The following is a 15,438-nucleotide window of genomic DNA, read 5'->3' as shown; positions in this document are numbered from 1 at the left end:
TATTCACAAATTGAAGGAATTGACTTTGAAGAAACCTTCGCACCAGTAGCTCGTGTGGAAGCTATCAGGATGTTCTTGGCATTCTCTTGCTCAAAAGGATTTAAAATCTATCAAATGGACGTAAAATCAACATTTCTAAATGGGGAACTCAAGGAAGAAGTCTACATGTAGCAACCAGAAAGGTTTAATCTAGGAGAAGGAAAAGACTTTGTTTGTAAGTTGAAAAAGGCTATGGGTTGAAACAAGCTCCTAGAGCTTGGTAAGCAAGATTGGATCACTATCTACAACAACAAGGCTTCAAGAAGGGGGTGGCAGGAAGTAATCTCTACATAAAGACAGATGAGGATAAATTACTAGTGACACTTGTCTATGTTGATGATCTGATTTTTGCTAGTAATAATGATGAAATGAGCCATGAGTTTGCTCAAAATATTTCAAAAGAGTTCGAGATGTTGATGATAGGAGAGTTATCTTACTTCTTTGGACTACAAGTATCTCAAACCACGGCAGGCATGTTCATATCTCAAGCCAAATATCTTAAAGACATGCTTAAAAGATATGGAATGGAAGACTGTGCACCCATGAGCACACCTATGACCACAGATTGCAAATGAAGCAAAGATGATGACTCCCCACCAGTAGATGCAACTCATTACAAGTCAACAATTGGAGCCCTTCTATACTTAACAGCTACGAGACCCGACATTATGCAAGCAGTAGGAATGGTGGGAAGGTTTCAATTAGCCCCTAAACAATCCCATTTGATGGATGTAAAAAGAATTCTCAAATACTTGAAAGGAACTCCTGATTTCGGTCTTTGGTACCCTAAGAGCTCAACTCTTACTGTGACTGCATACACTGATGCTGATTGGGCCGGAAGTGTCGATGATCGAAAAAGTACTAGTGGAAATGCATTCTTCCTGGGAGACTGTCTAGTATCTTGGCTCAGCAAAAATTAGACATCCATATCACAATCTACAGCTAAAGCCGAGTATATAGTTGTCGCAGATTGTCGTACTCAAATATTATGGATGAAGGAAGCTCTGAAAGATGTCAACATAGGTACAAATCAACCAATCACCATCTGTTGTGATAACACAAATGCTATCAGCCTCAGCAAAAATCCAGTGATGCACTCAAAGACCAAACATATACCAATCAAGTATCATTTCCTTCGTGAACAAGTAGCTGAACAAAACATCATCTTGGAATATATCAATACTAAGGAGCAGATAGCTGATATTTTCACAAAACCTCTTCCTCGAGAAGCATTTGAACATCTTCGTCAAAAGATGGGGGTTATTTCTTTAGCATCACTTTAAGTTGATTCATAAAGATGTTGCATGACAGGGGGAGCAGTTCGACAAGGGGAGTCCTTGTGCATTCCTTTGCCATTGATGTCAAAGGGGGAGAGAAGAAGAATATTGCCATCAATAACAAATGGGAGATCGTTGATCTAGATTGTCATTGATGTCAATATGGCAATATTCTAGATACTAAATAATGATATGAAGCCAAGGAGAATCAGAGCATATCCATGAAGAAACTGGAACAAGAAGCCAAGGAAAATCAGAGCCACAAGAAAGCCAAGGAGCGAAGCCAAGCCATGAGTAAGAGTCTGTTACAAACGATTCTTATTAAGATATTGCCTGAAATATCGGAGGAGCCAACATATCAAAGGAGTTAACATCAGAGGAGCCATATCGGAGTATCGCATGTAATATATGCCCAAGAAGTCCCGCAAAGAGGAAGAATTCATTAGAAGGAGCAAAGAGGAACACGCAGCGAGGAAAGCGCTGACAGGAACAACAGCGGTTGGATGAGTGGGGGTAGGAAAGTATGACTCAAGTCCCACACTCGTAAAGTCTCGCAAACTGTCGTTTGTGATAAAGTTGTGGACCCGATTGAGTTATCAAAAGAAGCTTATTGTAATATTGCATTCGCGTGGACCTGTTATATTATTGTGGACCTGTTACACCATTACAACATGATTTAATGTTATATCACATCCGCATTGGAAGTCATGTATTAAAAAGGAATGCCACTTGAAATCTGCAATTGCGATATATATACGGACCCACGGGACCATTACAATACGCTGTAATACAACATCACATCCGCCACATCGCAAGTTTTTTTAAAGCTATTGTCACATTAAAACCCTGATTGCGATATAAGTATGTGGACCCGCTGCACCATTATAATACGCCCTAAAGAAATATCGCATCTGTAGCATATCGCAAGTCTTGAAGAGATGTAACAATGGAAAACCACAAATGGCGATAAGGTTATGGACCCAACGTGGTTATTAACAACTGCTTAAGATCACATCGCATTCGCTCCATGGCAGTAGCGGAATAACTGTGTTATGTAAAAACCTCCGAAAAATTGCGATTGCAATTAAGGACAGAGCATGTTATGGGCACGACTTGTAAAAGACCTCTGGAATTTGTGATTGCGATTAAAGGAATGACGCGGCATGTGGGATCTCTAATATATTTTTTTAAATGCAACACTTTTGTAATTCAGCCTCTCTTCCGAATGAACGCTTCCTTTGAGTATTGGTGAATTCGAAGAGACAGAGGAAGTCGAAGAGCGAGCGCAGAGGAAGCCGAAAGATCAAGCGAGCGAAAAGGAATCCAAAGGTTAGGGGTATCAGGGCATATATAACAGAGAACAAGGAAATTTTACAGGTTGGTGAAACTATAAGAAACAGAGGAAGTCGAAGATCTGGCAGACGTGGAAGAAGCAGGAGGACAGAAGTAAGTCATAGGTCCAACAAGGTTGGGAGCAAAGAATTACTACCAAATAGATCCAGACAATTTACAACAGAGGGTTGGAGCCCTTGGGGTTGGTGCCTCAGAACTGGAAGGATTAGTGTCCTGGGAGTTGGTGCTCCTAAATCCAAGGTTGGTGCCTTGACAAGACAGGGTTGGTGCTCTGGGAGTTGGAGCCTCACAAAAAGTCCAAGTTGGTGCTTGGAAACTAGTTGAAGCTATATATACATTGTACTTGATTTATTGCAAAGATTATATTAATAAAATAATTCATTCCTGTTATTTATTTATGTGTTCTAAATATAAATGATTTAACTGAAAATTTAACAATTGAAAAGAAATATTGATTCACCCCCTCCTCTCAGTGTTTCCAACACAATCTGCCTCAGAGAAAAACTTTGTTCTGCCCATAGACTAGGTCTGCTTACAAAAGGCTTCTTTTTCAAATGAGCTTGGCCTTCCTTGTTCTCCTTTGTATGCATAAACAAAAGACCTTTCTTGATCTGAGTTAATGTACCAAGAAGAGGACGAAATGACCTTTATATAGTGATATAGTGAACCAAATAGGTGTGACTAGGGGCAAGTCAACATGTACTCTTGGAGTGTCAACTTTACTATTTGTAGCCAAAAATTCAAATTAAGAAATTCAAAATTCCCTCTGTTTTGACGTTGAAATGAAGAGCATGTCTTACATATATTTGAAGGGATAAAGTATTTAAATAAGACTGGTCATAGCTACAAAAAATCAACGCACTAAAGACTGAAATAGTGAATTAAAATTACTAGAACTAAAAAATAGTAAAGAGTGACTAATCAAAGATTAGATTTGAGGTCATCAGTATCTAGAGTCAATAAAAAATGAAAATGAACAATGGCCTATGAACATTAAAAATAAAATGAGCATCAAGGATTCAATCTCATTGCCTAGTCCTCTACATCCATCTGTTGCATGAAATCATCTGGACCATTAATGGGAATGTCGCTTTCCAAGTCAAAGTTATTTAATGAGTAGCCAATTCACACCAACCAAACCATGCTACAGTGCATTTGGTCCATCATCTTCATCTATCTATGCACCACACTCTATCGGGAGCATTAATGGGAATGTCGCTTTCCAAGTCAAAGTTACTTAATGAGTAGCCAATGCACACCAATCAAACCATGCTATAGTGCATTTGGTCCATCATCTTCATCTATCTATGTACCATACTCTATATCCACATCCCATCATGTAAACAGTGCTTCTGATACTTTGATGTCTTCCATGTGCAAGACATTGAGCATTGTGCACTACAACTAGCATCTCTACTCTCCTAGGGGCAAGTATATTGATATTGATAAAATGCTATATGTGGACCAATTTCTCTCTAATGTGGAAGAACTAACCATTTGAGACAATAAGCGAATAGTAAGCTCTTTGATCTTAAGAGCATCATCTCCATGCATGGTCCACCAATCAATGGGGTCATCTTGGCCTAAGTCATTGTGATTCCCTTGCATTAGGCTTGCTACAAAGACCATTGAAACTTACAAATTGCATCCATTGTATCCTAGGTGTTCTCCCTTCTAAATTATACATCTTTGTAATGTCAATGCAAAATCTCTTTTTGACCTCTAGATCCTCAATGGGAAGAATTCTACTAGGCCTTACCACATACCATTTTAGATTGAGTGCATATGTTGACATGTGCAAAGGTGTGTTTATTCAATCCCACCTACATTGAATAACGAGTCAAATATGGATCATATAGAACTTTAGGATCTTTATTATGAATGGCTACCTTCACTTGACCCAACATGCTATCAAAAGTTTCATATATTTCTCCAATAGTGGGAAAATTTGTGCCAATGTAATAAATGGCCTCAACTATAGGGCATAAGAGCAACACAAAATTAGCACAATCTATCCACAAATCATTATCCAATATTTGAAGCCTATTTTTATTCCCCTTGTTTGTCTTAGATTCAATGCACCTACTCCAATCCATAGCACAACCATGGCCTCCATTACTGACTACACCTTTAACAGCGTCTCCAATAAGAGAAATAACTAGCATATAGGCTTTGGAATTCCTTCAAGTGAGACTTGTACATGGTTAAGGAAGATGTGGTGGTTGCAGAGAAACATCCACAAATTTCTCATAACCTGTCTTTCAATGCATTGTTGAGTGCATGCACACAACTAAAAATTCAAAAATATGATTGTATCTACACACCATAGCTATATTTGTCATAACTTGTACAATATTGGTAGGTGCAACCTCCTCTATAGCATCTCAAAGAAGCACAAATTAGAAAGTTGCATCTTTGCACTTTCCAAAATATTCAATAACTCTAAGAAAAAAGGTCCCTTTCAACATGTGGCTATGATGCTCGTGAGGGAACAATGTTTGTTCACCCATCCATAACAATAGAGCCTTTTGTCAACCATATTTGTTTCATTTGCTCTTTCTGCACTGTAATATTGGACACCTTCCTTTCTAAAATCAAATTTTCAACTTATGTAACTTGCGGACACATATGAGGATCTTGTTGTGGCAATTTCCTTGACCATCTCCTTATGAGGATCATCATATTTGTTTCATCTTCTTTTTCTGCATAGTAATATTGGACTCATGCCTTGCTAAAATCACAATCCTCAACCTATGTTAACATGGGGGCACATATGAGGATCCTATTGTTGCAAATGTCTTAACCATCTCCTTATAAGGAGTGCAACTAACATAGATAGGAATGTCACTGACAAAAAGAAATTGGCTAGTAACATCCTATGTTTCATCACAATGCAACATATTATACATCCCTACAATAGTCGATTGCACTACAAAAGGACAACCACCCTTATGTTTTCCATGAAAATATCACTCTCGATAAGAGGCATATGGTCCATGGATGATTGCTTTTATTTTTATTTTCCTTTGAAGTTCCTAGCAACTTATACATTATGATAAGTTTCACTCATAACATTTTGGCTAGAGAAGATTCCCTTTGCCACCTATGCCCAAAAAAGTGCATCTTTATTCAACTCTCAACCCAAACATGGCCACAAATATTAAATGCCCAATAGCATGAACCTCCTCTTTTATTTACGATTTTCTACTAGTTGGGGCGCAGGTACTTAGATGACAAACAACCAAAGTAGTTTTTTGAATTAGGCACCCCCTTTGCATGATGGATTACCATTGTCATGAGTTTCATTTAATGTTAATGAAATGGTCCCAATCCCACTCCAAACATGGTCCTTTGTTTGGGCATCATAATCACTATCAATCTCAATGACACTACAACGTTCATTGTAATCACTCATATTCTTAGTTTTGTTATATTTATATGCATATTTTGTAATCATTCATATTGCTAGTTTTTAAGTTTCATGTGCAATATTTTTAAATTTTTAGTAACTTGCAACAAGGATTTTTCATTATGTTTTTTTATTTTTCATGGCTTCCTACATGCCCAAACACAATGTTTGAACGCTTAACATAAAAAATGAGAATAAAAAAAATAATTATATATATATATATATATAACAAGCTCAAAATTTTGAAACTCAAAATGCTCTAATCACTCAAATCACTTGCCCAATTGCTCCATTAACATGCTCAAATTAGCCATTGGCTTATCGTTGGGGATAACCTCATCATGACTAAGAAAAGAAAAATCCTAGCAAGCATACATGTCTCGACCCAAAGGTCTCTGCAAGATGCCTCGGTTCTCCATGTAGTAGGAATGCTCCATAATCTGCTCACAATTCCAACCAAGTCCATGGCCTTGTTGTACAAGAGTGCACAACATCCCCATCGGCTCATAAGTAAAACATCTCCATGTCACATCAGCAATCCATCTGCATAACATCCCTCCCTTGGCACTCCTCATTAGATGCCCATAAGTGACACCTTTACAACTGCTCTTGCATAATGTCCTTGCATAAGATTGTCATGCTCCATGTCTCTAACGCGATGTCCATGACTCAAGTTGCCCATGTTGTCCAACCAAGTAGACCCACAACAACAATCAGTCATCCTCATCCAAGTCTGCAATTCGGTCTAGTGAACTCGGTCACCCAAACCATATCATCAAATCACATGAGTCTCTTCCACCATGGCTCCCCCACTGAAGGTTCCACCAAGACTTCCTCTTGGTCTCAGCCATGAGAAGTCCACCCAAGTATCATCATACCTCAAGTGTGTGCCCTTCTCCAATCTGTCCATGAGTCATGCCAGGCACTTAGCCAATTTCTCCATATGGCTAAAGCATGACCCATTCCTCCGCAATGATCATCATGTTCCTCCCTTGTCACAAGCATTTGCACCTTCTGCCATAAGGTCACAAACAACCCCAACAAGCTCTGCAATAGTCAATGGTCCTTGCCTCTCCATACAAGGTCTCATCGTAGACATCCATGGTAAGATCCTCCATCGCATTGGCAAACTGATTTTTCCCTTCCCTGCATATGGCCCATCTACCAAAAGCTCAAATGAAACACAAGTATCAGTAGTACTTACTTCATCATGAGGCTCCTCCATGTGAGTATCCTCATCCACCAATGTCTGCAAACTGCACGATCCTGGTCCAACTTGAACAATTTCAAGTTCATCCTCCATCGTTGTCATATCTGCAACATCCTCAAATATCATGGCTTCCTCTTCGTCATCACAATCTGCAGCTGCAACCTGCTCCATTGCCCAACCAAGTCGAAGAAGTTCATCTTCAACATTCCTTTCCAAGACTTCAAGTTCATCTCGAATCCGTGGGTTCTCTTCTTTCATCCGCTTCAACCTGTATAAGGTCAGCAAGAGCTTCCCTTGGCATTCTTCCAAACCTGCCATGTCTTGTCGTTCAGCTTGGCCCAAGCACGATGCTTCACCCTTGCTAAACCTGTCACGAAGTGTAACACTTCCTTCGGTAAGCCCGGTTCGACTAAATCAAGCTCTGATACCCCCTGTCACGAAGTGCAGTGAGATCAGCTTTTTGCAAATCCGATTCTCTGAATCAGGGCTCTGATACCACCTCTCACAATTGATTGGTGGCTATGGAAAACTAATTTACAACTGAGAAAATTGATAAAATCATTCGGTGACTCCCATAAAACCTCTCTAGGTGAAATAAACCAGAGTTGTACTCAAGTTAAGGGTAGATTCAAGGTCAACAACCACACATTTCATGGTGGTGTCTTTATGCTTAATGCCAATGAAGAAAGGAATGATTATCTGTATAGGTCTCTGAGTTCGGCAGAGGGTGCTTTGTCTGGGGTTCGGTAGGTAAGGCACTATTTCTCAAGTTGGGTAGGGCATTCTGCATATGAAATATCCTCTAAGTCTGTCCAGCACTCACATCACTGTAACCCCCCCCCAACTAACCAGCTATCTCTCTCAAAAAGTCGTTGTTGAGTGTCGCTCTCGCTCAACGATTGTCGCTCACGCAACTTCAAAGAATCATAAAATCAGCGTAGATCTATCTCATCTCTGGATCTACCAAGCACCAAGATGGATCAAATCTCTTTTCACTCTTAAAGAGGTTTGTATCCCTCTCGACACTTCTGAAGTTAAGATGAATATTGGATGATTTAATTATTAATTATAATTATAATTATAATGATTTGTTTTCTTTTATTTTATTTTTATGTAATTTGACAAAGTCAAAATGTTTTAATTTATAATTATAATTTTTATGGTTTTTATTTTTTTATAATATTTATTTTCGTGTAATTTGTCCAAATCAAAATATTTACATAACAATACAGGACAATATCTCTTTCATATCAGGTTGGAGAGCACCCCTCGGCAAAATTAAAACCCCAACATCTCTTTCATATTAGGTTGGAGAGCACCTCTCGACACAATTAAAACCCCTAACTAAATGATGGAACATTGCTCTCACTCAACAACCTAAATTGATCGAACATTGCTCACACAACTCACTCAACCTCGAGACAATCAAATGTTGATTGGAATGGTGCTCACAAAAATCACTTAGGCTCAAGGAAATTAAATCAAATGTTAAGCAAGGTTAATAAAAACAATGTGTGTAACTCTAGTAAGTTTTAAAGCATATTTCCTTTTCAGTTTCATCTAAATTTTGACATTGATTTTTAGGGTAATAATGTAGGTAATAAATTCATTTATGTATTCAAAATTGAATTTTAAATTAACAAACAAATTCCAAAAGGCAAAGAAAAAAATATAACTAGACTCCACAACTAAAATTGAGAAACAAATTTACTTATTTTAATATATTTTTTGTGTATATATATATACATATACATATACAAAAATACCCTGTTACAGGTCCCTTTTTTCTAGGGTTTCCAAAAAAGCTTCCCTTTTGGAAAAAGGCAAATATCACCCATTGGAAAAACATTTCCCCTTGCCTATTGTGAGATGTGGGGAAAAATTTCCCTGAACACTAGGTGCTCCCTATTATGTAACCATGTAAAATGTGAGTAAAAAATTCCTATAAACACGCTTAAATGAAAGTGATGCAACAATCAAAATATGGATTCACTTCTAAAACCAAAATGTGGATTCACTTCTAAAATCAAGTATTTAAAGAAGTACAACTATTTTTTATTTAAAAGAATACAACTATTTACTTCTTTTTTTGGTAAGTAAGCACCCATGGGGGATTTGAACCGGTGACCTATCACAAGGAGTGCCTTAACAATGCACCCATTCACCGTCAACCCAAAGCCTTGTGGGCGAGTACAACTATTTACTTAAAAAGATACATATAACAAACAAACAAAATATAAAGAAAAAGAAAAAATAATAGATAACTAAAAAAAAAAAAAGTAATGTAAGCACTCAATTAAGCCCAATAAAGCCAAAATGCAATATATTTCTAAATTATTACATTGTTCTTAATATGTGCAAGAACTATGATTATAGATTTCAATATCTATCTATCATGCAATAAATTTCCACAAACAACTGTTTACAAAAAAAGCACACATAAAAGAACTTGAAAGTGATAGCAACAATCTAGGTGCACTCAATTTGGTTCTCAATTTAATCAACGTAAAATAAATTTCCAAGAAGTTAATATTGTTTTAATATGTGAAGTGTGCTCAGATATTATAAAATTCAACATCTATCTATAAACAAAATATGTAGCACACATAAAAGAACTTGAAAGTGATAGCAACAATCTAGGTGCACTCAATTTGGTTCTCAATTTAATCAACGCAAAATAAATTTCCAAAAAGTTAATATTGTTTTAATATGTAAAGTGTCCTTAGATATTATAAAATTCAACATCTATCTATAAACAAAATATGTATAGAAATCGACTCAGTACAATGACTATAAAATTAATGGACTTTCTCACTACAAAAACATACTGTTATAATAAAATAGATTGGGACAATCACCACAAACCAAAAATGGTATCCAATGCATAACTAACATTAATATCAAATAGTGAAGGCATGTAGTATACAAAACCATACTATTATAATAAAATAGATTAGGACAATCAGTTAACACCACAAACAATCAATCAATTAACACCACAAACCAAAAATGGTATCCAATGTATAACTAATATTAGTATCAAATAGTAAAGGCATGGAGTAGTACAAATATATAAAATAAAAACATACTATTATATTATATGGTATCCAATGCATAACTAATACAAGTATCAAATAGCGAAAACATGTAGTAGTACAAATCTATAAAATAAAAACACACTATTATAATAAAATAGATTAGGACAATCAATCCATTTAACACCACAAACCAAAAATGGTATCCAATGCATAATTAATTAGTATCAAAGGTGAATGAGAATATCGTCATGAAAACAAGAATTTGTTTCAAACCTAATTTTTAAATCAATAAAACAAAGTAATAAGTAATATTGTATGGATGTGAACTGTGGGGCAGAAGCATTTTTGTTTCAAAATGGAAATAAATTGAGAAAATCCAAAAATACTTAAGTCATTTGCAAATTCAAAATAAAAAATTCAGTTCCTTGTGAAATAATGTTGAGTGAAACGGGAGCAACTTCCATCAAAGCAATTGCTATAGTGTCTTATAAGGTATCTAAATAGAATTGAACAAATGAGAGTAGATAGATAGCCGAAAGTTATCTTCAATGAAAACACGAATGACCCAAAAAAAAAAAACATGGATGAGACAAAACAACAAATGGATGCAAAAATAAAATATTTACCTCTATGTCTGTCCCGCAAGTAGCAAGGACTTAAAGAATTATGTCTGTCCCGCAAGTAGCAAGGACTTAAAGAATTATGTCTGTCCCGCAAATAGCAAGGAGTTAAAGAATTATGTCTATCCCGCAAATAGCAAAGGAGTTAAAGAGTTGGAGGAATTTCGTAAGCGTATATGAAAAAAGAATTAGGTAGAAAGAAGTACTATGTTCACTTGTGATCTCCAACAAAGAGTACATTGTAACTAGTATTCCGTGGAGAGCAAATATTCTTATTGTTCAATTAAGAACTAACCCACATCAACTTCGAAGTGAAACAGGGCAACAGTGGAATCAAAAGAGCATTCCATTTTAGAATGTGATGTTTTCAAAGACATCAAGATAATTATGGCAAGATGTTAGCATCAGTTCCTTAGCATTGTCTTTTCAGTGAGAGGAATGTTAAAAGGTTGGGTCAGTGCATGATTAATTTGAGTAGCAAAATGATTTAATTGCAAAAGACAAAAAATAGGAGGCTAATAGTCCCTTGGACTATTTTTAGTCTCGTGGCAATTAAAATATCATTCATTCCTTCTTACATATTATGCATGTGAGGCTATTAACAAGTGAATGACATGCCTTATAAATGAAAAAAAATACAAATCACTGTGATATAAAGCATTCCTCAATTAATAATTTATAATTATTTTTTGTTGGTGTTATAAATATAAAATAAAAACAAATCATCGTTAATTTGAGCAAGAAAATGATTGACTTGCAAAAACAAAAAAACAAAAAGCTAGTAGTCCTTGGACTATTTTTAGTCTTGTGGCCATTAAAATATCATTCATTCCTTCATACCATTCGGGTTTACAATTATTATGCATGTGAGACTATTAACACGCTTTATAAATGCAAAAAAAATACAAATTACTACATGATAAAAACATTCCTCAACTTACAGCTTATTGGAGATTCAAAAACAAAAATTCAATTGGATAAACAAAAATTCAAATTGTAATGCTTATCCTTTGAGACACATCATGGAAGAAATCCACAGACTCTTAAATTTATTTGATACATTTAATTGTCAACATATATACAGGAGCGGAAGACCACTATCGATCTACTATCCAAGGAAGCAGCGCACAGGCTTATAGGAACATGGAGCATACTAGAGCAAAAAGGTGGAACCTTCCATCAATACTATCACCGACCTTTTATAGTCTTATCAGAATAGCTAGCTCCAAAGGAGCTTGAAACATATTTTTCTTAATTTTGTTTTTATATAATCTTATATATATGCAACATCAAGTAGACTTATACATGACAGTTTACTTTTTGATACTCTGCGTAGAGTAAGTACATATATAATATTGAAAATCCCAACAGAGTAGTGTCTCCCTGCGTGGAGTTGTTAATTTTAAGTATGTTCTATGCTAGAGCAATTTATTTCAAATTTCACAGTGAGCTCATTATCTTTTCCAGATTAGCAATCACATCAGCATTAAAGTAAATTGCAGATAGAACATAAATATAAATCGCAAAAAACAAGCCAAGACAAAAGGACACAAGATGTGGGGCTAGCCAGAGACAAGCCCCACAATGTGGGGAAACCCTTGATCAATTCTTCTTTTATGTTCTTCAAAGTTCAGCAGAGAAAGAGAGAGAGAGATAGTACATTTACAATAGAAGTCAACACTTTGACTTATCTAGATAAGAGCATAGATCATCTCTAAGAAAATGATACATGAGATCAGTTGAAGACACGCTGCTTCAACTGATTCTCCAAGGTGACACCACCTATTGTTGCATTGCATTTCGTCATCATGCTGCACCTCACTGTGTTGCACCAGGCTACACCCATCATCATTGTACTACATTGTGCCATTGCTACACCATGTTGCATTCGCGTCAGTTTCGTCTGTTTCCCTGCAATTCCGACAATTGCGGCTGTTCTCTGCAGTTCCGACAGTTCCGGCTTTTCCGACAATTTTAGCTTTTCCGGCTTTTCCGACAGTTTCAGCTTTTCCAGCTTTTCCGAATTTTCTGGCTTTTCCAAATTTTCTAGCTTTTCCAAATTTTCCGGTTTTTCCAACAGTTCCGGCTTTTTCCAGCTTTCTGGATCAAGGCAGCGTTATCCTTTAAGATCTCTCCTCCTACTAAAACCCAAAGACAAGTAGAGAGAGGAAGAGCTCCCAAGTGTGTGTTGAAATGACTTGAAATCCTCTTTATTTATACTAAAACGTAGATAATGAATAGAAATGTCTATTGGGCTTTTGAGCCTACTCAAGTTGCTCGTCGGCTTGATAATAATTCCATAATCAATATAAATTCATAATCCCATGAATATTTATCGGAATCGGATGATCTTTAGATCAATCCTACACCTCTCGATGAAAGGGATCCAATAAAAATATCAGCTGCCATAAATACGCTGACCCACATGGAGTTTGGCCCTAGTTGCCAATTTTAACAGGGGTACACCTCAAATTTTAATTTCTCAAACAGGATGGGCTATCTAGCCCAAAGTACTCCGCAAAATGTAATTAATGTAATTTTCCTCATCAATGAAAATTACGACTTTTTTCCTCCAGTGAAACAAAAATTTCTTCACTTAATAATTTATAATTATTTTTTGTTGTGTTATAAATATAAAATAAAAACAAACAATCCACTTTATCTGGGACTTTGGAATGCATGATTGTTTAGTAAGTACATATATCATATCATATTGAAAATCCCAATAACATAGTGTCTCCCTGCGTGGAATACACCTCAAATTTTGATTTCTCAAACAGGATAGGCTATCTAGCCCAAAGTGCAGTATATGCCATGGGCATCTGCAAAATGTAATTTTCCTCATCAACGAAAATTACGACTTTTTTCCAAGGAAAAAAATTCCTCAATTAATAATTTATAATTATTTTTTGTTGTATTATAAATATAAAATAAAACAAACAATCCACTTTATCTAGGACTTTGGAATGCATGATTGTTATTCTCCCCACCTAAAAGTAAATTTCCACAACAGACATGTTAAGCTCATATTAAACATATTGAGCTAACGAATCAAAAATTGCTATAACGAATTCAACATATTGCAATAACAAATAAATATTCAATATTGCTATAACGAATTCACGCACTGAAGAATATCTTACCCTACAATTACCCTACAAACTAGAAGATGAAGTGTTTTGGTTACATGAAAAAAAAGCCATAAATTTCGAACCTAAACTCGTGTTAACTTTTCTTTAAATAAATATATCACTAGTCAACCTCTCAAATTTATGCCATCAAACATCTCAGAGCCATCAAAAATCCCAGAGCCATCTGGAATAAAGGAAACATTATGCCTGTTTATCAAATATACTCGCAACATCACAAAGCCATCATCTAGAATCAAGGAAATATTATGCTTGTTTATAAACTACACTCGCAATATAGAGCAAAGGGCACTTAACAACTGGACAGAGCTTCAGGGTTTAATGAAAATTTAAACAATTTACAAGAGTGGGGGTCAAAGGGACTTCCAGACTACAAATTACTGCTCTGGCCCTGTATTGTATCACAACCAAACTGCGACGCTCAGTTCAGAGATATCCGCTTTTGACATATTTTTAGAAATATTGCATCACATCAAAACTGTGCTGCATGGTCCAGGGATATCTGCTTTTGACATATTCTTAAGAGAGCATAACAAGCCGCAAGTGCTCTAACCAATAAAGAAAGCTAATAATGACCAGATTAGAGCTCTGCAAATGGAGCAAAGGACGATGTGGCACCATTTCTCCTCGTAACTGAATCCTTTATTCATGCTCACTGTCACGAGGATAACTGGTATTTTCTGCTAGTGTGGAATCTCTGCTGCTTGTCAATTTTGTAAGGTCAATAACCTAATTTTGTTGTTGGCTTCATGCCAGTGATAAAGAATATCAGATAGTATAGGATATAGGTGATAGGATCTTTATGATGGACTTTATTTTCAGTATCAGTGCGCTTAGAACAAACAAAATGTAACTTTTCCTTTCGACATATGAAGTTGTGATTTCTTTGGAATCAGAAAGTTCATCTATCAGAGGAATTAAAAAATAATTAGCATTTAATTATTCCTTATATTAATCTATGTTGCTACCATTTCGAAAGGCGTGATTTATATATGCTAGGTTTTTCTGATGGCTAAAAACAACAGGAAAAGAAATCCAATGTGAATGAATATTAATTCTACTAGAATTGGGAAAAATATCAAATTTTAACATTACACAATCTAAAATCAGGAGGGTTGTTAAAGGGTGCTGGTTCCATTTTGCACTGACAACATGGAATATCATCAAAAGACATTTGTCTTTTGCAATTTTAAGAATATTGTCTAGCTGGTGATGGCAAATCAGAATCAAGTTCGAAGGTATTGCCATCGAGCAGTGCAAAAAGGGGCTTGTAATGCTTTGCTTTGCTTTAATCCTGCCTCCATTTTAGAGTCATTCAGAGCTTAATTTCAGATTCTCTTGTG

The sequence above is a fragment of the Pinus tabuliformis genome, chromosome 5_2, assembly GCF_031772625.1.
Source record: "Pinus tabuliformis cultivar Carrire ecotype Pingquan chromosome 5_2, CPIR1, whole genome shotgun sequence".
Taxonomy (NCBI): domain Eukaryota; kingdom Viridiplantae; phylum Streptophyta; class Pinopsida; order Pinales; family Pinaceae; genus Pinus; species Pinus tabuliformis.
The sequence above is the reverse complement of the archived record's forward strand: the minus strand, read 5'-3'. Positions refer to the sequence as shown.